Below are 25,979 nucleotides of genomic sequence, written 5' to 3'. Positions count from 1 at the left end.
TTTTTTTCTTAATTTTATTATAATGTTGTGTTTTTTATTCAGCTAATGGAGCGGGGAATTATGGTGCAGAGATTATTGTCTGTGCGTTGTGATGCTAATGTTGAGTAGAGTAATAAAGTTTTAGTGTACAATATACAACCTAGAATTGATAAAGCAAATTTAGGGCCTAACAGGTTTTATAAGTGGGGGGTGGGAAAATTACTTGATATGGCATGTTTTAAACAAAAGACTTAAGACACAAACTTGAACATTGAACGTCAAATTTTTTTAAATTATTTATTTTGAGAAATCATTAAAATTACCAATACCATTATTATTAGCTAGAGTTACAAATTTTCAACCATTAAACAGAAGACTGAAGACATAAACTTAATTAAGCCGGACAATTTATGACCATCATTAAAACTCATTGGCCACTGTGCAGCACCTGTAACAACTTCGTTGGTGGCTAATGCTTTTAGAAAAAAATTGTTAGAACGTTTTTCGCTTTCAAACGAAAATCCGCTTCAAATTAGTTTTTCGACTTAACAAGATAAACGTATATGTAGCAACTAAATCTTATTTAAACAGACATTTTCAAACACATAATGTTAATGTTCTATAAAATAAATGACAACTACCGGTTGCAGCGGATGTAAGCAACTTAAAAACAATTTCTTCTTATATTTCGTTTTTGGGGGGAAAGATGAAAACAAAAAGAAAAACCTCAAATTCAACATGTTCGAAGAAAGTGAGAACAGTTATTTGGTGTAACCGATGCCGTTAGATACCACAACTTCTTTTTTTTTTTCTTTCTTCTAAAGTCAAAAACAATAGAAACATGTTGTAACAAATCTTTAACAAAATATCTATGGAAAATTGTCAAAATCTTAACAAAGCATAAAAGATGTTAGAGCAATAACAACAAAAAAGCACCAACAACAGGAAAAACTTTCTTTCTAACTAAAGTTTTAAACCACAAGAAAAAAAAAATATTAGATTTTAGTTGGTGCCACAAAATGTTCCAGCTAACACAACAAATTCTTGATTTTTTTCAACTAATGGATTTTAGAGCTCAACCCGAAGAGAGAAAAAACAAAACAAAAGACTTAAGCTACAAACATTCATATAAACTTTGCTTTATTGTTATTATTATTACTATTATTGTTATTGCTGTCGTTGTTGTTTTCTTTATAGCTTTTGGCTAAATTGTATTTAAGAAAAATTTATTTTCTTTTTCAGTTTACAGTTAATATGCTTAGGAATTTATTTTACAACAAATTCAAAATATCCCAGAAAATTAAATATAAAGAAAATATTTTCGCAACAAAAAGAAAAAAACACACAAAAAAATTTGCTTTAAAAATGTCTATCTGTCTCTTAGTTCAAGTTTAACTGTAGTCACACATGATTGATTTGTTTGGCTGCATAGAAAACTATCATCACCAGCCAACATCAAGCAACATCATTATCATCATTATTGTCATTTCTTCTAACGTTATTATCATTATTATCATGATTTTTTTTAGTTTTTATAGTGGTTGTTGTTATTGTGGTAGGTTGCTGTTGCTGCCACAATTAACGACCTTAGATCAATATCATGGGAATAATAAAGAAAGTTATTGGTTTAGAATGTGGAAAAAATAGGAAATTTATTTATTATAAATTTATAAAAAAAAAACAATAACTAAGGACTTAGGACTATAGACTAGACTTTAGACTTAGACTTTAGACTCGACTTTAGATTTAGAACTAGTAGACCGGCCAATAGACTAGGTTATAGACAGGACTATATACATCGACTATAGGACTAGACTATAGACTAGGACTTAGACTAGGACTATAGACTAGACTATAGGACTAGACTATAGCATCCTAGACTAATAGGACTAGGACTATAGAACTAGACTATAGGACTAGGACTATAAACTAGACTATAGACTAGCCTACTAGACTAGGACTATAGACTAGACTATAGGACTAGACTATAGCAGACTATAGACTAGACTATAGACTAGACTATAGACTAGACTATAGACTAGACTATAGACTAGACTATAGACTAGACTATAGACTAGACTATAGACTAGACTATAGACTAGACTATAGACTAGACTATAGACTAGACTATAGACTAGACTATAGACTAGACTATAGACTAGACTATAGACTAGACTATAGACTAGACTATAGACTAGACTATAGACTAGACTATAGACTAGACTATAGACTAGACTATAGACTAGACTATAGACTAGACTATAGACTAGACTATAGACTAGACTATAGACTAGACTATAGACTAGACTATAGACTAGACTATAGACTAGACTATAGACTAGACTATAGACTAGACTATAGACTAGACTATAGATAGACTATAGACTAGACTATAGACTAGACTATAGACTAGACTATAGACTATACTATAGACTATACTATAGACTATACTATAGACTAGACTATAGACTAGACTATAGACTAGACTATAGACTAGACTATAGACTAGACTATAGACTATACTATAGACTAGACTATAGACTAGACTATAGACTAGACTATAGACTATACTATAGACTAGACTATAGACTAGACTATAGACTAGACTATAGACTAGACTATAGACTAGACTATAGACTAGACTATAGACTAGACTATAGACTAGACTATAGACTAGACTATAGACTAGACTATAGACTAGACTATAGACTAGACTATAGACTAGACTATAGACTAGACTATAGACTAGACTATAGACTAGACTATAGACTAGACTATAGACTAGACTATAGACTAGACTATAGACTAGACTATAGACTAGACTATAGACTAGACTATAGACTAGACTATAGACTATAGTAGACTATAGAGTAGACTATAGACTAGACTATAGACTAGACTATAGACTAGACTATAGACTAGGCTATAGACTAGACTATAAACTAGAGTATAGACTAGACTATAGACTAGAGTATAGACTAGACTATAGACTAGACTATAGACTAGACTATAAACTAGACTATAGACTAGACTATAGACTAGACTATAGACTAGACTATAGACTAGACTGTAGACTAGACTATAGACTAGACTATAGACTAGACTATAGACTAGACTATAGACTAGAATATAGACTAGACTATAGACTAGACTATAGACTAGACTATTGACTAGACTATAGACTAGACTATAGACTAGACTATAGACTAGCCTACAGACTAGACTATAGACTAGACTATAGACTAGACTATAGACTAGACTATAGACTAGACTAGACTAGACTAGACTCGACTAGACTAGACTAGACTAGACTATAGACTAGACTAGACTAGACTAGACTCGACTCGACTCGACTCGACTAGACTAGACTAGACTAGACTAGACTAGACTAGACTAGACTAGACTATACTAGACTAGACTAGACTAGACTAGACTAGACTAGACTAGACTAGACTAGACTAGACTAGACTAGACTAGACTAGACTAGACTAGACTCGACTAGACTAGACTATAGACTAGACTAGACAAGACTCTACTAGACTAGACTAGATTAGATTAGACTAGACTATAGAATAGATATAGACTAGACTAACTAGACTAGACTAGACTAGACTACACTAGACTAGACTATAGACTAGACTATAGACTAGACTATAGACTAGACTATAGACTAGACTATAGACTAGACTATAGACTAGACTATAGACTAGACTATAGACTAGACTATAGACTAGACTATAGCCTAGACTATAGGACTAGACTATAGCTAGACTAGACTAGACTATAGACTAGGACTATAGACTAGACTATAGACTAGACTATAGACTAGACTATAGACTAGACTATAGACTAGACTATAGACTAGACTATAGACTAGACTATAGACTAGACTATAGACTAGACTATAGACTAGACTATAGACTAGACTATAGACTAGACTATAGACTAGACTATAGACTAGACTATAGACTAGACTATAGACTAGACTATAGACTATACTAGAAGACTATAGACTAGACTATAGATAGACTATAGACTAGACTATAGACTAGACTATAGACTAGACTATAGACTAGACTATAGACTAGACTATAGACTATACTATAGACTATACTATAGACTAGACTAGACTAGACTATAGACTAGACTATAGACTAGACTATAGACTAGACTATAGACTAGACTATAGACTATACTATAGACTAGACTATAGACTAGACTATAGACTAGACTATAGACTATACTATAGACTAGACTATAGACTAGACTATAGACTAGACTATAGACTAGACTATAGACTAGACTATAGACTAGACTATAGACTAGACTATAGACTAGACTATAGACTAGACTATAGACTAGACTATAGACTAGACTATAGACTAGACTATAGACTAGACTATAGACTAGACTATAGACTAGACTATAGACTAGACTATAGACTAGACTATAGACTAGACTATAGACTAGACTATAGACTAGACTATAGACTAGACTATAGACTAGACTATAGACTAGACTATAGACTAGACTATAGACTAGACTATAGACTAGACTATAGACTAGACTATAGACTAGACTATAGACTAGACTATAGACTAGACTATAGACTAGACTATAGACTAGACTATAGACTAGACTATAGAGTAGACTATAGAGTAGACTATAGACTAGACTATAGACTAGACTATAACTAGACTATAGACTAGGCTATAGACTAGACTATAAACTAGAGTATAGACTAGACTATAGACTAGAGTATAGACTAGACTATAGACTAGACTATAGACTAGACTATAAACTAGACTATAGACTAGACTATAGACTAGACTATAGACTAGACTGTAGACTAGACTATAGACTAGACTATAGACTAGACTATAGACTAGACTATAGACTAGAATATAGACTAGACTATAGACTAGACTATAGACTAGACTATTGACTAGACTATAGGCTAGACTATAGACTAGACTATAGACTAGACTACAGACTAGACTATAGACTAGACTATAGACTAGACTATAGACTAGACTATAGACTAGACTAGACTAGACTAGACTAGACTAGACTAGACTAGACTAGACTAGACTAGACTAGACTAGACTAGACTAGACTAGACTAGACTAGACTAGACTAGACTAGACTAGACTAGACTAGACTAGACTAGACTAGACTCGACTCGACTCGACTAGACTAGACTAGACTATACTAGACTAGACTAGACTAGACTAGACTAGACTAGACTAGACTAGACTAGACTAGACTAGACTAGACTAGACTAGACTAGACTAGACTAGACTAGACTAGACTCGACTAGACTAGACTATAGACTAGACTAGACAAGACTCTACTAGACTAGACTAGATTAGATTAGACTAGACTATAGAATAGACTATAGACTAGACTAAACTAGACTAGACTAGACTACACTAGACTAGACTATAGACTAGACTATAGACTAGACTATAGACTATACTATAGACTAGACTATAGACTAGACTATAGACTAGACTATATACTAGACTATAGACTAGACTATAGACTATACTATATACTTGACTATAGACTAGATTATATAGTAGACTTTACTAGTGTTTACTATAGACTAGATTAAACTAGACTGTAGAGTAGAATATAAACTAGATTATAGAATAGACCATAGACTAGACTATTGACTATGCTATAGCCTACGCTATAGACTGGACTATAGCCTACGCTAAAGACTAGACTATAGCCTACCCATAGAATAGTATATAGTCTACACTAAGGACTAGACTTTAGCCTACAGTATAGACTTGATTATAGGCTAGATTATAGACTAGTCTATATACTGGAGTATAAACTAGACTATAGGCTATTCTATGGCCAATGCTATAGACTATTCTGTAACCTACACTATAGACTATACTGTAGGCTAGACTATAGACTAGACTATAGACCAGACTTTGGAATAGACTATGGACTATACTATAGAGTAGACTATAGACTAGACTATAGTCTATACTATAGACTAGACTATTGACTATGCCCTCAAAATAGGCTATAGTCAATAATAGTCTGTGAACTAAATATTTATGTCCTTTCAATCAGACGAACTTTCCTTATGTATTATTTGTAATGCTTCTACATTTGAACAATTGCTTTATATTTTTCAATAACTTTTCCTAACACCTCAAAACCCAAATTTTTAACAAATTTGTAGAGAAAAAAGAAACTTGTACAGCTAGATAATTTTCTTCTAAAAATAAATGAAAAAAAAAAAAACATTAAGTTTGTATTTAATGTTTAGTCATTTATGAACTTTTTCTTTTGACCAGTTAAACAAATTTTTTTTTTAAATTGTTTTTTGGTACAACACTTGAGCAGAAGCAAACAAAAAAGAACCAAAAAAGAACATAAACTAGTTATTAACAAAAAACAATGTATATAATTAATAACAAATATTAGTTGCTGTTAAACAAAAATAATAAAACATTCTTTTTTGAAAAAAAGCGTTGACCAGAAAGCTAAACTGGGGGAAGAAAAGTGAGTCAGAATAAAGTAGTGAAACAAGAAGTTGAAAGTGATCAAGTGAAAGCCCTACAATGAATGTTTATATGATGTTAAGCATTAAAAAAAGAAAATCAAGGGGAAGAAGTACTCTGCCCAAACATTTTAATAACTTTCAGTCTAAATGGTTTGCTGCAGTTTCGATAACTCTTGTTAAAAATTTATCTGCCTACTATAGAGTATTCTACAGCCACTTGATTCATTTTCATTCACTATTATTAGACTCAAAAGATTATTAACTTCTTCATAACTGAAAATAAACAAAAAAAAAAATCAAACCAAAACAGATGTGAAAGTAAAAATAAACCGTTAAAATAAATTATTAGCCATTTTACATACTTATAAACTATAAAAATATGTTAATAATTTGCATATTAGTTTTTTTGTTTCTTTACAATTCAGCGAATTCTGTCCGACTACAGCAGTCATGCTTAATCATTTGTTAGTGAAGCTACCACCTCAAAATTCATTCATTGTTTGATTTAATTTGTAGTTTAGAACTCGCAGTTAAGAATTTCTTTCAAAAAAAAACATCAAATATATATTTTACTAGGTCATATTTTTTTCATTTAATCTTTAAAATAAACACCTCACAAAACACAAAAATTAATTTAGACACTTTACGTTCAATCCAAAACAAATAATGACCTCATATTAACATCATTATCGTCATTATGTAGATTTTTTTTTTTTGTTAACCCATTTTCATCCTAAAACAAAAATAAAAGTGTTTTAAATGTTGGTTTTTTGAAATTTATTATCTGCTATTAGTTCTTGTTTTAGTATTTTGGTTGCTTTTTTTTAAGATCTTGAAATGAAAGCAAATAAATATTTTTAGCAAAAGGAAGTATTTGACCATAAAAATCATGTTATTGACAGGTATGAGTAATAAAGTTACAGATAGCAAATGTTTTAGTCAGCTATTTAGAGATTAATAAATCATTGTGTAAAGAAAGAAAGAAAGTCAGGTTTCGTTTTATGTTCTAATTAGTTTAGTTTAAAAGTTTATAACATGAAACTAACTACTTTAAATAGTTGGCAAATTAAAATTAACATAATCTATAATCTCGATTATAATCAGGCCCAGAAACTAGACTATAATCTGAAACATAGCCTAGTCTATAGTCGGGGCAACTGTAGGATGTATAGTCTGGACTATATAAAGGACCATATTCTAGTCAACAGCATGGTCTAGTCTAGTCTATAGTCTAGTCTATAGTCTAGTCTATAGTCTAGTCTATAGTCTAGTCTATAGTCTAGTCTATAGTCTAGTCTATAGTCTAGTCTATAGTCTAGTCTATAGTCTAGTCTATAGTCTAGTCTATAGTCTAGTCTATAGTCTAGTCTATAGTCTAGTCTATAGTCTAGTCTATAGTCTAGTCTATAGTCTAGTCTATAGTCTAGTCTATAGTCTAGTCTATAGTCTAGTCTATAGTCTAGTCAACAGCATGGTCTAGTCTATAGTCTAGTCTATATCTAGAGTCTATAGTCTAGTCTATAGTCTAGTCTCTAGTCTAGTCTATAGTCTAGTCTATAGTCTAGTCTATAGTCTAGTCTATAGTCTAGTCTATAGTCTAGTCTATAGTCTAGTCATAGTCAGTCTATAGTCTAGTCTATAGTTTAGTCTATAGTCTAGTCTATAGTCTAGTCTATAGTCTATAGTCTATAGTCTAGTCTATAGTCTAGTCTATAGTCTAGTCTATAGTCTAGTCTATAGTCTAAGTCTATATAGTCTAGTCTATAGTCTAGTCTATAGTCTAGTCTATAGTCTAGTCTATAGTCTAGTCCTATAGTCTAGTCTAAGTCTAGTCTATAGTCTAGTCTATCTAGTCTATAGTTCTAGTCTATAGTCTAGTCTATAGTCTAGTCTAGTAGTCTATAGTCGTCTATAGTCTAGTCTATAGTCTAGTCTATAGTCTAGTCTATAGTCTAGTCTATAGTCTAGTCTATAGTCTAGTCTATAGTCTAGTCTAAGTCTAGTCTATAGTCTAGTCTATAGTCTAGTCTATAGTCTAGTCTATAGTCTAGTCTATAGTCTAGTCTATAGTCTAGTCTATAGTCTAGTCTATAGTCTAGCTATAGTCTAGTCTATAGTCTAGTCTATAGTCTAGTCTATAGTCTAGTCTATAGTCTAGTCTATAGTCTAGTCTATAGTCTAGTCTATAGTATAGTCTATAGTCTAGTCTATAGTCTATAGTCTAGTCTATAGTCTAGTCTATAGTCTAGTCTATAGTCCAGTCTATAGCTAGTCTATAGTCTAGTCTATAGTCTAGTCTATAGTCTAGTCTATAGTCTAGTCTATAGTCTAGTCTATAGTCTAGTCTATAGTCTAGTCTATAGTCTAGTCTATAGTCTAGTCTATAGTCTAGTCTATAGTGTAGTCTATAGTCTAGTCTATAGTCTAGTCTATAGTCTAGTCTATAGTGTAGTCTATAGTCTAGTCTATAGTGTAGTCTATAGTGTAGTCTATAGTGTAGTCTATAGTCTAGTCTATAGTCTAGTCTATAGTCTAGTCTACAGTCTAGTCTATAGTCTAGTCTATAGTCTAGTCTATAGTCTAGTCTATAGTCTAATCTATAGTATAGTCTATAGTCTAGTCTATAGTCTAGTCTATAGTCTAGTCTATAGTCTAGTTTATAGTCTAGTCTATAGTCTAGTCTATAGTCTAGTCTATAGACTAGTCTATAGGTCTAGTCTATAGTCTAGTCTATAGACTAGTCTATAATCTAGTCTATAGACTAGTCTATAGACTAGCCTATAGTTTCTATAGACTAGTCTATAGTTCTATAGTCTAGTCTATAGTCTATTCTATAGTCCAGTCTATAGTCTAGTCTATAGTCTAGTCTATAGTCTAGTCTATAGTCTAGTCTATAGTCTAGTCTATAGTCTAGTCTATAGTCTAGTCTATAGTCTAGTCTATAGTCTAGTCTATAGTCTAGTCTATAGTCTAGTCTATAGTCTAGTCTATAGTCTAGTCTATAGTCTAGTCTATAGTCTAGTCTATAGTCTAGTCTATAGTCTAGTCTATAGTCTAGTCTATAGTCTAGTCTATAGTCTAGTCTATAGTCTAGTCTATAGTCTAGTCTATAGTCTAGTCTATAGTCTAGTCTATAGTCTAGTCTATAGTCTAGTCTATAGTCTAGTCTATAGTCTAGTCTGTAGTCTAGTCTATAGTCTAGTCTATAGTCTAGTCTTATAGTCTAGGTCTGTAGTCTAGTCTATAGTCTAGTCTATAGTCTAGTGTATAGTCTGGTCTATAGTCTAGTCTATAGTCTAGTCTATAGTCTAGTCTATAGTCTAGTCTATAGTCTAGTCTATAGTCTAGTCTATAGTCTAGTCTATAGTCTAGTCTATAGTCTAGTCTATAGTCTAGTCTATAGTCTAGTCTATAGTCTAGTCTATAGTCTAGTCTATAGTCTAGTCTATAGTCTAGTCTATAGTCTAGTCTGTAGTCTAGTCGTCTAGCTAGTCTATAGTCTAGTCTGTAGTCTAGTCTATAGTCTAGTCTATAGTCTAGTCTGTAGTCTAGTCTATAGGTCTAGTCTATAGTCTAGTCTATAGTCTAGTCTATAGTCTAGTCTATAGTCTAGTCTATAGTCTAGTCTATAGTCTAGTCTATAGTCTAGTCTATAGTCTAGTCTATAGGTCTAGTCTATAGTCTAGTCTATAGTCTAGTCTATAGTAGTCTATAGTCTAGTCTATAGTCTAGTCTATAGTCTAGTCTATAGTCTAGTCTTTAGTCTAGTCTATAGTCTAGTCTATAGTCTAGTCTACGTCTAGTCTACAGTCTAGTCTATAGTCTAGTCTACAGTCTAGTCTATAGTCTAGTCTATAGTCTAGTCTATAGTCTAGTCTATCGTCTAGTCTATAGTCTAGTCTATAGTCTATTCTATAGTCTAATCTATAGTCTAGTCTAAGTCTAGCCTATTGTCTAGCCTATTGTCTAGCCTATAGTCTAGCCTATAGTCTAGTTTATAATCTAGTCTATAATCCACCTGTCTTCTAAACATTTTTGTTTTTGATTCTTCGTCCGTCTGTCTTATGTATGTTCGTCCGTCCGTCTGTCTGTCTGTCTGTCTGTCTGTCTGTCTGTCTGTCTGTCTGTCCATCCATCTGCTTGTCTTATTTATTTAAGTTTTTTTTCTTGTATTTTTGATTTGTGTCAATAATTTTCTATGTAAAATCTTTTCTTTTCTTATAAAAAATTATGCAAAATTTTGCTAGATTCAACATTCTAAACAAAAAATTATGCCGTTTCTAAGACTGTTGGTAGCTTAAGTCTTTTGATTTCCTCTTAGATGTTTTTTTGTTTTTTTTTTTTTTTTTTTTTGAACAACAGGTTACATTGCATGTAGCAAACATTGTAATAAAAATTCTGTGTCTTTTTTTGTTTTACTTGTTTTATTTTTTATGTCATGATTGCACTTGTTACTTTATTTTTCCACTTTAATCTTAAATTATGTACATTCTTCCGTTGTTCTTGTGGTGTTATTATTGCCAACAATTTGGGTGTCGTAGTTTATATTGTTGGAATTTTGGTGTGTTGTGTAAAAATAAAAAATAAAATAGAAATGTAATTTTTTCTTTAGTTAATTGTGTCTTTTTTTCGGTTTATTTCTTTTTATTATAGAGTAATGTCGTGTTATTGTTACTTAATTCAAGCGGAAATAATCATAAAACAAACCATGATGTTGATATTAGAAAATAAATGAAGGCTGGCTGTTCTTTTTCAAGAAAGAAGAAGGAAGAAGTGTAACAAGAACAGCTACAAACTGAACCCACTAACTAAGCAAGCAACCACCGAAAGGTAAATATATAAGTTTTAATAACAGGGTTTTGTTTCATTTTTTTTTTTTTTTTTACTTTTTCAACTTTTGTATAATAATACATCAGTTAACTGTCTTTGTTTATTTTAAAATATAACTATTTCGGTTTTTTTGTAAGTTTTGTTACCATTCTCAGACTCAGTTGTTGATGAGGTGGTAGGTAGAGTGCTTGGTGTCATGGTGTGGTGGCATGTTGCTCTACAGTTAGATCATATTATGTGGTAATTGCATGCGGTAATCAAGTCATAAAATATTGTTATGTTTAAAAAGAAATTCTTAGTTTCTTTTTTTTTTAGAATTTTTTATATTTTTAGTTAAATTAATAGTTAAAGCAGACTATATGTTTTCATTTCATAATAATATTTCATACATTCTAATGTGGTTTTATACATACGTAAGCATTGACTTTATTATTTGGAAATTATATTTAACGATTCTTGTTTATGAGAGTATGAAAACTTAACTAATAAATGTCTTAGAAATAAAATAAACATTAACTTTGTTAAACCATTTCTAAAAGGGTAATGAACTATAGAAAATGCATAATAATCATCTAAAACGTAATAGAACTAAAACTAAGCAAAAATATTCGTAACATAAAAACCGTTATGTAATATTACAAAGAATTATGTAAGTTAAAAGCAGAGACATTTTAAAAAGAATAGTTACAAAATATTTAACAAACTGTTAAAGAAGTAATAAAAATGAAGACAAAAGACAAAACTGAAACCACAAACTAAAAGAGTACCAAATATAGTTTAGACTACAGAAAAGACTATATTCCCTTCTTTAGTCTAGATTATGGAATGTTCTACAGTCCCGGCTATGGACTGTTGTATAGACTGCTCTATAGTCCAGAATATAGACTGTTCCAGACTATAGTCCACACTAAAGACTGTTCTATAGATAGTTCTATAGTCCAGAATATAGACTGTTCTATAGTCCACACTATAGAATGTTCTATAGTCCAGAATATAGACTGTTCTATAGTCCAGACTATAGACAGATCTATAATGCAGACTATTGAGAGTTCTGTAGTCCAGACTGTAGACCGTTCTATAGTCCAGACTATAGACAGTTCTATAATGCAGACTAGAGACTGTGAGTGTTCTGTAGTCCAGACTATAGACCGTTCTATAGTCCAGACTATAGACCATTCTATATTCCAGACTATAGACCATTCTATAGTCCAGACTATGGACTGTTTTATAGTCCAGATTATAGACTGTTCTACAGTTCAGACTATAGACTGTTACATGGTCAAGATTATAGACCGTTCTAAAATCCAGAATATAGAACCGTCTGTAGTCCAGACTATGGAACGGTCTATAGTCCAAACTATAGACTGTTCTATAGTCCAGACTATAGACTGTTCTCTAGTCCAGACTATAGACTGTTCTATAGTCCAGACTATAAACTGTTCTATAGACCAGACTGTAGAATGTTCTATGGTCCAGACTATAGACTGTTCAATAGTCCAGACTATAGACTTCTATAGTATAAACTATAGACTGTTCTATGGTTCAGACTATAGACTATTCTATAGTCCAGACTATAGACTGTTCTATAGTCCAGACTATAGACCGTTTTATAGTCCAGCCTATAGACTGTTCTATAGTCCAGACTATAGACTGTTCTGTAGTCCAGACTATAGACTGTTCTATAGTCCAGACTATACACTGTTCTATAGTCCAGACTATAGACTGTTCTATAGTGCAGACTATAGACTGTTCTATAGTCCAGACTATAGACTGTTCTATAGTCCAGACTATAGACTGTTCTCTAGTCCAGACTATAGAGTGTTCTATAGTCCAGACTATAGACTGTTCAATAGTCCAGACTATAGACTGTTCTATAGTCCAGACTATAGACTGTTCTATAGTCCAGACTATAGACTGTTCTATAGTCCAGACTATAGACTGTTCTATAGTCCAGACTATAGACTGTTCTATAGTCCATACTATAGACTTTTCTATAGTCCAGACTATAGACTTTTCTATAGTCCAGACTATGGACTGTTCTATAGTCCAGACTATAGACTGTTCTATAGTCCAGACTATAGACTGTTCTATAGTCCAGACTATAGACTGTTCTATAGTCCAGACTATAGACTGTTCTATAGTCCAGACTATAGACTGTTCTATAGTCCAGACTATAGACTGTTCTATAGTCCAGACTATAGACTGTTCTATAGACCAGACTGTAGAATGTTCTATGGTCCAGACTATAGACTGTTCAATAGTCCAGACTATAGACTTCTATAGTATAAACTATAGACTGTTCTATGGTTCAGACTATAGACTATTCTATAGTCCAGACTATAGACTGTTCTATAGTCCAGACTATAGACCGTTTTATAGTCCAGCCTATAGACTGTTCTATAGTCCAGACTATAGACTGTTCTGTAGTCCAGACTATAGACTGTTCTATAGTCCAGACTATACACTGTTCTATAGTCCAGACTATAGACTGTTCTATAGTGCAGACTATAGACTGTTCTATAGTCCAGACTATAGACTGTTCTATAGTCCAGACTATAGACTGTTCTCTAGTCCAGACTATAGAGTGTTCTATAGTCCAGACTATAGACTGTTCAATAGTCCAGACTATAGACTGTTCTATAGTCCAGACTATAGACTGTTCTATAGTCCAGACTATAGACTGTTCTATAGTCCAGACTATAGACTGTTCTATAGTCCAGACTATAGACTGTTCTATAGTCCATACTATAGACTTTTCTATAGTCCAGACTATAGACTTTTCTATAGTCCAGACTATGGACTGTTCTATAGTCCAGACTATAGACTGTTCTATAGTCCAGACTATAGACTGTTCTATAGTCCAGACTATAGACTGTTCTATAGTCCAGACTATAGACTGTTCTATAGTCCAGACTATAGACTGTTCTATAGTCCAGACTATAGACTGTTCTATAGTCCAGACTATAGACTGTTCTATAGTCCAGACTATAGACTGTTCTATAGTCCAGACTATAGACTGTTCTATAGTCCAGACTATAGACTGTTCTATAGTCCAGACTATAGACTGTTCTATAGTCCAGACTATAGACTGTTCTATAGTCCATACTATAGACTTTTCTATAGTCCAGACTATAGACTTTTCTGTAGTCCAGACTATGGACTGTTCTATAGTAAATACAATATGCTGTTCTATAGTTGACACGATGTCAATAATTGTAAATTTGATTTAAAAACTGGGTAATAAAGTTATTACATTTCAATTAATTAAAATTTCTTTTAATTGACCTTTCTTTCTATATTATTAACTTAAAGCTTAATGTCTGTTTAATAGTTTTCATTTAAAAAACCTCGAAACTAATTACCCATTCGCGTGCTGTCTTTCTCAATAACCATAGAAAACCCATATATTGTTTATTGACTTTAATAAAGTTAATCCCGCAAAAGTCTTTCTAATGAAAAATAAATAAATTTTTTGATAGATAGAGGAAGAAAAAACAAACAAACAACTTTCACAAGCTCTAGCAAATTAAATTTAATTCCTTCTATATAGTTTTTTTTTTTTTTGATTTCTTTGATCTTTAAACACTCGACTTCCTAAACGTATAATGTGTAGAAAACCATTGATGTTTGGAGTAACATCATCATTAGATGTGTGTATGGTAAAAAGTTTTAAATAAATAAAATAAATCTTCTAATACAGCTTAATTTTTAATAACCAACATAAAGTCATTATCTAGCAACAAATAATTTTTTACATATAAGAAAGCTAAATATTAAACGAAAAATTTCAACATTTCACTTTTTAAATTCTGTGATTTTTATTTCTACATTCGTAGTTTTTGACGTTGGCTATAATCATGTTTTTGATGCTGGTTGAAAATAATAATTCTATATAGAAAATTGAGTGAAAAAACAACTGTAAATATTTATGGTTAAAATTTATATGATCGATGTTGAGTTTGCATGTTATTTATGAGTAGTTTTTGGTTGGTGTTTTTTTAACTAACAGTGGGAGGATTTTTATTGAAAACTGGGTAATATTTATAGATTCATCTGAATTCAATAAAGAGCTAGAACTCACCTAGAACTGAACTAGAACAGAACTAGAACAGAACAAGAACAGAACTAGAACAGAACTAGAACAGAACTAGAACAGAACTAGAACGGAACTAGAACAGAACTAGAACAGAACTAGAACAGAACTAGAACAGAACTAGAACAGAACTAGAACAGAACTAGAACAGAACTAGAACGGAACTAGAACAGAACTAGAACAGAACTAGAACAGAACTAGAACAGAACTAGAACAGAACTAGAACAGAACTAGAACAGAACTAGAACAGAACTAGAACAGAACTAGAACAACTAGAACAGAACTAGAACGGAACTAGACCAGAACTAGAACAGAACTAGAACAGAACTAGAACAGAACTAGAACGGAACTAGAACAGAACTAGAACAGAACTAGAACAGAACTAGAACAGAACTAGAACAGAACTAGAACAGACTAGAACAGAAACTAGAACAGAACTAGAACAGAACTAGAACAGAACTAGAACAGAACTAGAACAGAACTAGAACAGAACTAGAACAGAACTAGAACAGAACTAGAACAGATCTAGAACAGATCTAGAACAGAACTAGAACATAACTAGAACAGAACTAGAACTAGAACAGAACTAGAACAGAACTAGAACAGAACTAGAACAGAACTAGAACAGAACTAGAACAGAACTAGATCAGAACTAGAACAGAACTAGAACGGAACTAGAACGGAACTAAAACAGAACTAGAACAGAACTAGAACACAACTAGAACATAACTAGAACACAACTAGAACACAACTAGAACACAACTAGAACAGAACAGAACTAGAACAGAACTAGAACAGAACTAGAACAGAACAGAACTAGAACAGAACTAGAACAGAACTAGAACAGAACTAGAACAGAACTAGAACAGAACTAGAACAGAACTAGAACAGAAACTAGAACAGAACTAGAACAGAACTAGAACAGAACTAGAACAGAACTAGAACAGAACTAGAACAGAACTAGAACAGAACTAGAACAGAACTAGAACAGAACTAGAACAGAACTAGAACAGAACTAGAACAGAACTAGAACAGAACTAGAACAGAACTAGAACAGAACTAGAACAGAACTAGAACAGAACAAACTAGAACAGAACTAGAACAACAGAACTAGAACAGAACTAGAACAGAACTAGAACAGAACTAGAACAGAACTAGAACAGAACTAGAACAGAACTAGAACAGAACTAGAACAGAACTAGAACAGAACTAGAACAGAACTAGAACAGAACTAGAACAGAACTAGAACAGAACTAGAACAGAACTAGAACAGAACTAGAACAGAACTAGAACAGAACTAGAACAGAACTAGAACAGAACTAGAACAGAACTAGAACAGAACTAGAACAGAACTAGAACAGAACTAGAACAGAACTAGAACAGAACTAGAACAGAACTAGAACAGAACTAGAACAGAACTAGACAGAACTAGAACAGAACTAGAACAGAACTAGAACAGAACTAGACAGAACTAGAACAGAACTAGAACAGAACTAGAACAGAACTAGAACAGAACTAGAACAGAACTAGAACAGAACTAGAACAGAACTAGAACAGAACTAGAACAGAACTAGAACAGAACTAGAACAGAACTAGAACAGAACTAGAACAGAACAGAAACAGAACAGAACAGAACAGAACTAGAACAGAACTAGAACAGAACTAGACAGAACTAGAACAGAAACTAGAACAGAACTAGAACAGAACTAGAACAGAACTAGAACAGACTAGAACAGAACTAGAACCGAGCTAGAACAGAGCTAGAACAGAACTAGAACAGAACTAGAACAGAACTAGAACAGAACTAGAACAGAACTAGAACAGAACTAGAACAGAACTAGAACAGAACTAGAACAGAACTAGAACAGAACTAGAACAGAACTAGAACAGAAATAGAACAGAACTAGAACAGACTAGAACAGAACTAGAACAGAACTAGAACAGAACTAGAACAGAACTAGAACAGAACTAGAACAGAACTAGAACAGAACTAGAACAGAACTAGAACAGAACTAGAACAGAACTAGAACAGAACTAGAACAGAACTAGAACAGAACTAGAACAGAACTAGAACAGAACTAGAACAGAACTAGAACAGAACTAGAACAGAACTAGAACAGAACTAGAACAGAACTAGAACAGAACTAGAACAGAACTAGAACAGAACTAGAACAGAACCTAGAACAGAACTAGAACAGAACTAGAACAGAACTAGAACAGAACTAGAACAGAACTAGAACAGAACTAGAACAGAACTAGAACAGAACTAGAACAGAACCTAGAACAGAACTAGAACAGAACTAGAACAGAACTAGAACAGAACTAGAAACTAGAACAACTAGAACAGAACTAGAACAGAACTAGAACAGAACTAGAACAGAACTAGAACAGAACTAGAACAGAACTAGAACAGATCTAGAACAGAACTAGAACAGAACTAGAACAGAACTAGAACAGAACTAGAACAGAACTAGAACAGAACTAGAACAGAACTAGATTATTTCTTATTGTTTACATACTGTTTACATTTTTTTACATGATGTCAACGTTGTAAATAAAAGACTTTTCTATTACGATTGATATCCCGTAAGAATTTTTTGAAAATCTTGATTATTTCGTATTGTTTACACATTGTTTACATGATGTCAACAATGTATATTAAAGATTTTTTTTATTACAATTAATATTATATATATAATTCCTGCAGAATTTTGTACATATCTTAAGTATTTCTTATTGTTTACATGATGTCAATGTACATTACATTTTTAACATTTTTCTTCGGGAATAATATTTTATAGAATTTTTTACATATCTTGTCTATTTCTTTTTGTTTACCCATTGTTTACATGATGTCAACAATGCAAAATATATCAATTTGTCTGTTTGGAATATTTTAAATGTTTTCTATTCGCATTTGTTACTTTCTTTGGCAACCCACTGTGCAATTTAAACATGTTTTTCTTTAATTAATAATAAATCATTTTGAAAGTTTTGTTTTCGAAAGATGTGCTTCCTATTTTTACCCCCACTGTGCAATATAAAGCATGTTTGAATGCAAATACTTTTAATGTGATGCCTCAATATCAAGCTGAAGTTTTATTTTCTATGATTTTTTTTTTAATGATTAATTTTTATTAAATATTTAAATTAGCAAAAACGTAAAGGAATGTTAACGTTAGTCATCATTAAGCTGGCAGATATCAACACTTTATGCGACGAGAAAAAGTACAGTGGTTAAGACAAGGTGAAAAAAAATCAAAATATTTAGACAAATTAAGATTTTATTTTGATTTAGAGGAAGAAATTTAAATATATCTATTTGCTTTATGCAATTTTTACTTTTGCCTCTTTTGGTTACCACTGTTCTTTTCTAGCTTAGCCATCAGTTAGATTCATTGATGTTGAAGGTGATTTCTCTATTTTTAGATGGCAAATTTTTTTTTTATTATTATCCATATTTATAAATCTCTTTTTGTAAAGTAAAAAAAAAAGAAACATTGAAACAATATTTTAAGTTTAAAACTCTTGTAAAGTCTAAGTTATTTTTTGCAATTCTTTTTTTTTTTTTTTGTAGCTGTGCCAAATAATATTAAGTCGTATGTCAGATTTTTTATGGGGTGTGTGCATATAAGCGTTAATTAAATCTAGTCTCTAGTTTTTTTTCTTATTATAACCGGCAAATAGTTTTGCTTTGTTTTTTACGTATGTCTTTTTTGCTTTTACTTTAGATATATTTCTTTTTTTTTTAATTTCTATTTATTGTCTATTCTCCCCATTTCTTTAAACATTTTTTCTACGTTTAGCTGATTGAGGGAGAAAATTAATTACTTGACTAAAATGCGCTGACATTTATGACAGTGCATTTAATTGCTAGTAATTAGTTAAAAAAATAGCAAAATCTATTAGTTTAAATTGTCGGCGAAATGTTGGCAATAATGAGCAGCAGCTATAGGAAAGAATAAAAGAAACTATAGAGACAAACTGTTTTCAGATAAACTGCTGAGACCTTAAACTGGTTAATATAGTAAAGGAAATGAACAAGAAAATTAACAAGGAAAAAACCAATTGATATTTTACAAAAAATTTCGAAATATTATACACATTTCTTATTGTTTACCTATTGTTTACATGAGGTCTACAATGTTAAATTAAAGATTTTTTTATAGCAAAAAATATTTCTTAAGAATTTTTTAAATATCTTAAGTATTTCATATTATTTACCCATTGTTTACACGGTGTCAACTATGTAAATTACAGATTTTTTATGACAAATAATAATCCTTAAGAATTTTTAGAATATCTTTAATATTTCATATTGTTTACCCATTGTTTACATGGTGTAAACAATGTAAAATGAAGTTTTCTATATTAAGAATAATATTCTTTAAGAATTTTTGAAATATCTTTAATATTTCATATTGTTTACCCATTGTTTACATGGTGTAAACAATGTAAAATGAAGTTTTCTTTATTGCGAATAATATTCCTTAGGAATTTTGGAAATATCTCAAGTATTTTATATTGTTTACATGGTGTCAACAATGTAGAATGAAGTTTTCTTTATTAAGAATAATATTCATTAAGAATTTTTGAAATATCTTAAGTATTTCACATTCTTTACCTATTGTTTACATGATGTCAATAATGTAAATTAAAGTTTTTTCTATGGCAAATAATATTTCATAAGAATTTTTGAAATATCTCAAATATTTTATATTGTTTACCCATTGTTTACATGAGGTCAACAGTGTAAATTAAGGATTTTTCTATGGCAAATAATATTTCTTAAGAAATGTTGAAATAACTGAAGTATTTCACATTGTTTACTTATTGTTTACATGAATGAATCATTACGAATAATATTCCTTAGGAATTTTTGAAATATCTTAAGTATTTTATATTGTTTACCCATTGTTTACATGGTGTCAATAATGTAAAATGAAGTTTTCTTTATTACGAATAATATTCCTTAAAAATTTTTGAAATATCTCAAGTATTTTATATTGTTTACCTATTCTTTACATGAATGAATCATTACGAATAATATTCCTTAAGACTGTTTAAAATATCTTGAACATTTCACATTCTTTACCTATTGTTTACATGGTGTCAACATTGCAAAATGAAGCTTTTTTCATTACGAATAATATTCCTTAAGAATTTTTGAAATATCTTTAGTATTTCATATAGTTTACCTATTGTTTACATGAGGTCAATCATGTAAAATGAAATTTTTTTCATTACGAATAATATTCCTTAAGATTTTTTGTAATTTTTTGAATATTTCACATTATTTACCTATTGTTTACATGAGGTCAACAATGTATATTAAAGATTTTTCTATGGCAAATAATATTACTTAAGAATTTTTGTAATATCTCAAGTATTTCATATTGTTTACCTATTGTTTACATGATGTCAACAATGTAAAATTAAGTTTCTTTTATTAGGAAAATATTCATTAAGAAATTTTGAAAATATCTCAAGTTTTTCATATTGTTTACCCATTGTTTACATGGTGTCAACAATGTAAAATGAAGTTTTCTTTGTTAAGAATAATATTCATTAAGAATTTTTGAAATATCTCAAGTATTTTATATTGTTTACCCATTGTTTACATGAGGTCAACAATGTAAAATGAAGTTTTATTTATTAAGAATAATATTCATTAAGAATTTTTAAAATATCTCAAGTATTTTATATTGTTTACCCATTGTTTAAATGAGGTCAACAATGTAAAATGAAGAATTTTTCATGACGAATAATATTCCTTAAGAATTTTTAAAATATCTTGAATATTTCACATGTTTTACCTATTGTTTACATGAGGTCAACAATGTAAAATGAAGTTTTCTTTATTAAGAATAATATGCCTTAAGAATTTTTGAAATATCTCAAGTATTTTATATTGTTTACCTATTGTTTACATGAATGAATCATTACGAATAATATTCCTTAAGACTGTTTAAAATATCTTGAATATTTCACATTATTTACCTATTGTTTACATGGTGTCAACAATGTAAAATTAAGTTTTCTTTATTACGAATAATATTCCTTGAGAAATTTTGAAATATTTCAAGTATTTTATATTGTTTACCCATTGTTTACCTCATGTCAACAATGTAAATTATAGATTTTGTGTGGAAATTTGATATATTCTTTATATTATTCGCCTCAAGGCTGTTGTGTTATATTAATCTTGATTTATTTGCTTTTGTAGCTGTCACCTTAATAGTCTTTTTGTCAATTAGTTAGTCTATGTCTTAGCCCTCCTGCGGCTGTTAACTAGCCGTAAATTCAGTTATGTCAACGGATTTTGTTTCTTTGCAATTGTATGTCTTGTTTCTTTTTTTGGTTAAACAAAAAATGATTGATATAACGTTGTTTAACTGCTGGCTCAACCAAAAACCAGAAAGTTTAACCCGTCAAGACACCTGTTAATTAACAGTAAGTGAATAGAATGAAAAAAATTATGATTTTTATAAAACACTGTTTATCTGTCCGTCCGTCTGTTTGTCTGTCTGTCCATCCGACCATCTTTCTGTTAGACTTTGGTTGGTGGTTTATTTGGTTTACCGTGTGTATGTGTGTGTTTTGTTTCTTTTGTTATTGTTGTTGCTGTTTTAGTCATTAAATGACAATGACCCAAGTAGAATGCTTGGTTGATTTTATGTGTTAAGTTGTTTAGTGCTATTTTTTTTCAATTTTTTTTTTTGTATCATTATTATTTATTTATATTTTAAGTATATTAGCAGAAAGCCAGTGCAAATATTTGAAATATTTACGCTACAATTCTTTACAGCTAAGAGTTTTTAACAAAAATATTTACAAAAACTTTCTTTAAAACTAACTTATTAACTTAAATTTTTGGCAAATCTTTAACTAAAAGCTAAATTATTAAGAATTTAACTTTAAGTAAAAAAAATGTATTTTTTCTTAGTTTCATGTTTGTTTTCTAAAGTCTTTTGTTTTCTTACATTTTAACTACACTAATGGTTTGTTTGTCTTTTCTATTTATGTATTTGTTTTGGTATTTGCTTTATTAATTCTTTAACTATCCCTCCCTCGCTTTAACGGTAGATATCAAATATTCCTACTTTTCACACATTTGTTTGTTGATTGTTTGTTTAGTTTTTTTTTGTTGTTTTAACCAAATACTTTTAACATTCTTTTAACAAAATTGTTTATTGTTTTAAGACAATTTGTTTTAGAGGCAGAGCTCATAATTTGTAAAAAGCTATGACTACAATGTTTTAAAATTTGTAAACTGTAATTGATGACATCATGTAAATATTGAGTCTGGACCAAAAATGAATCTATAGTCTGGACTATAGATCAGTCTATAGTTTGGACTATTGACCAGTCTATAGTTTGGACTATTGATCAGTCTATAATCTGGACTATTGAGCAGTCTATAGTCTAGACTATAGATTACATTATAGTCTGGATTATAGATCAGTCTATAATCTGCACTATAGATTACTCTGAACTTTTGATCAGTTTATAATCTGAACTATACTTCAGTCTATAGTCTACTCTATAGATCAGTCTATAATCTGAACTATAGATCGGTCTATAGTCTGAATTATATATCAATATATAGCCTGGACAATAGACAAGCCTATAGTCTGGTCTATAAATCAGTCTATAGTCTGGACTATAGATCAACCTATAGATCAGTTTATAGTCAAGTCTATACAGTAGTCTATTGTCTGGACTATAGATTAATCTACAGTCTGGATTATAGATCAGTCTATAATCTGGACTATAGATTAGTCTATATACTGGACTATAGATTAGTCTATAGTCTGGACTATAGATTAGTCTATAGTCTGGACTATAATTTACTCTACAGTCTAAGCTATAAACTGGACTAAAGACCAGTCTATAGTCTGGACTATAGACCACTCTATAGTCTGGACTATAGACCACTCTATAGTCTGGAATATAGACCACTCTATAATCTGGACTATAGATCATTCTATAGTTTTAACTACTGACTAGAAAGTATTCAAGGAGAATAAATATACATTTTACATTGTTGACATCATGTAAACAATGTGTAAATTATAGGTTAGAATACACATGCTTAAACGGATTCCAACTGAAAAGTTTTGAGAATGAAAATAGCTAAATTTTACATTGTTGACAGCATGTAAACAATGAACAAACAATGACATAATCAAACAAAATTCACAGCAAAAGTATTAAGGATGCAAATATCTTAAATTTTACACTTTTTCTGTCATGTAAACAATGACATAACTAAGCAAATTTAAACAGGAAAGTATTGAGGAAGAAATCATGTAAACAATGTATAAATAATGAGTTACAATCCACATGCTTTCAAAATTCCAATGGGAAAGTGTTTAGTATGAACAAATCTAAATTTTACATTAATTACATCATGTAAACAATGTGTAAACAATAGGTTAAAATCCATATATTTAAAAATTTCCAAAGGGAAAGTATTAAGGACGAAAATATCTTAATGTTACATTGTTGACCTCATGTAAACAATGTGTAAACAATAGGTTAGAAACCATATAATTGAAAAATTCTAACGTGAAGGTATTGAGGATGAAAATTTATGTATTTGAAGGAAAAAAGCTTTAATTTTCCATAGTTGACATTAGGTAAACAATGTGTAAATAATAGGTTAGAATCCACATACATAAAAAATTCAAATGGAAAAGCTTTAAGAATGAAAATAACGTAAATTTTACATTGTTGACATCATGTAAACAATAGGTAAATATTAAGAAATATAACAAATATTTAAAGAAATTCATATAAATTTATTTATTTTAAAAATTTTTGTCATAAATACAAAATAAATTCATAAAAAATTTCATTAGTATAAAGAAAATATTAACATTTACTTTATAAATCTTAAATTACTTTAGATTTTCATTTCACTAAAAAATCTCTGTTATATGAAAAACAAAAGACACCAACAAAAACTCATAGTTAGAGTTAGCTGACTGAGTGGCTGGCTGGGAAAGCGTAACAAAATCTTTTTAAAAGAATCTGTATAAATAATTAGAAGACACCAAATACAAATACAACAAATAATGATCATTAGAATTTGGTTTGAAAAAAGAAAAAAACTAAAATTTTAATACGAGCAATAAAACCGTTGTAGACCAGGCAATGGAGTCTTTTGTCTTTGATTATTGTAACAACGTGTCTTTGAAATCTAGGAAAACTACTGAAAGTTTAAAGAAGAAATATAAGAAGCTAGATAAAGAATAAGTATAAAAAACTAAAACACAAGACAGTGACATTAACCGTGTCAAATCATCTTCGACAGCTGTTGCGTTGCAGCCATATGATGATGATGAGGCTGATGACGATGACAACATGGAACAAAAAAAAAAAAAGAAAAACTACCATGATGATACCAAGCTCTGAGGCAGATGCTGTACTAAATGCAAATTGTTGTTGAATTTGTGAAAATTGCTTTAGACTTGGCAAAGACTTTAATTGCAGACAAAAAGCAAAAGGGTCAATAGGAAATGTTTGTGTAACCAAAGAAATCTATTACTTTATAAAGAAAAGATTTATTTATAAAGTTTTATTTAAGAAATTTACCTTCAAAGTTGTTCTTATTAGAATTTTCCTATAGGGGTTTCAGTTTAATCTTTACATATGTTTTTTTCTTTGTAATTTCTTCTAACACAGGCACCCACTTTTTCCACTCTATGGTCAACATGATCATCATCATTATGGACAAACATTTCATTATACAGACTGGCAAAAACACCATTTCAACACATGTGCATACATTCTTCAACTGTTGACGTTCATTTGGTCACATCGTTCTAATAATTAAAGTTTTAATCTTGAAAAAAAGCAACAATTTCTGACTCTTTCTTAGCAATCTTCTTTTTTAACAAATTTTGTACGCTTTTTGTTATTATGAAAAATATTGTCTATATGATTGTCTGTCCATCCATCCATCTGTCCGTCCATCCGTCCGTCCGTCCATCCATCTGTCCGTCCGTCCGTCCGTCCATCTATCTTCACCATATCTGCTTTTATAAAACATATTTCCATCTAATAGTATTTTCTTGTTTTTTTTTTTGCGGTTTATTATTGTAATTTCAACACCTTAATGTCTTAACAAATGACCGCAAGACTTTCTTATATACAAACCCCTGAATATGCTCTAAATATTTATTTAGCAATTTAAAGATTTATTTCCACTACTCGGTTTCTTTTTCATTTTTTTTGTCAATAATTTGAAATTTTATTTGATTTGATTTTTGTCTTCATTTTTTCTTTTTTAGTTTATTAGTTATGGTTTGTATATTTTTCAATAATAGTTTTGCTCGAAAAGGCAGCTTTTACTTTTGTCAATAAAATTATTTTTTAATGTTTTTTCTTTGTAAGTTTAAATGACAAAGAAAAGGCAAAAGTAATTGGTTTATGAGGGAATTAAGAAACAAATATTTATTCGTTTTAACACAAAATAGTTTAATGATGGCAAAAGTTATTAAGGTGATGGGTATAATGTCAAAGAAAATGGATTTTCTGTAC

At 30.5% G+C, this 25,979-nt stretch overlaps 1 protein-coding gene across 2 annotated transcripts in view; it reads left to right on the top strand.

The window, feature by feature from the left end:
* The window catches only part of LOC119601861, a 181,246-nt gene that overhangs the window by 51,777 nt on the left and 103,490 nt on the right, over window positions 1-25,979 (top strand). Inside the window, exon 2 of one of the 2 annotated variants that reach the window (XM_037953079.1) lies at window positions 11,162-11,338. The exons of the other annotated variant lie outside the window; for it this stretch is intronic. The gene's annotated coding sequence lies outside the window, so the exon portion shown is untranslated. The remainder of the gene's footprint in view (window positions 1-11,161; window positions 11,339-25,979) is intronic. 2 annotated transcript variants of the gene reach the window in all.

Source organism: Lucilia sericata, unplaced genomic scaffold (genome assembly GCF_015586225.1).
Source record: "Lucilia sericata isolate MDLA Ls3-8-SP2 unplaced genomic scaffold, ASM1558622v1 Contig000194F_arrow, whole genome shotgun sequence".
Taxonomy (NCBI): Eukaryota; Metazoa; Arthropoda; class Insecta; order Diptera; family Calliphoridae; genus Lucilia; species Lucilia sericata.
Note: the sequence above shows the minus strand (reverse complement) of the source record. Positions and strands in the feature narration are given on the sequence as shown.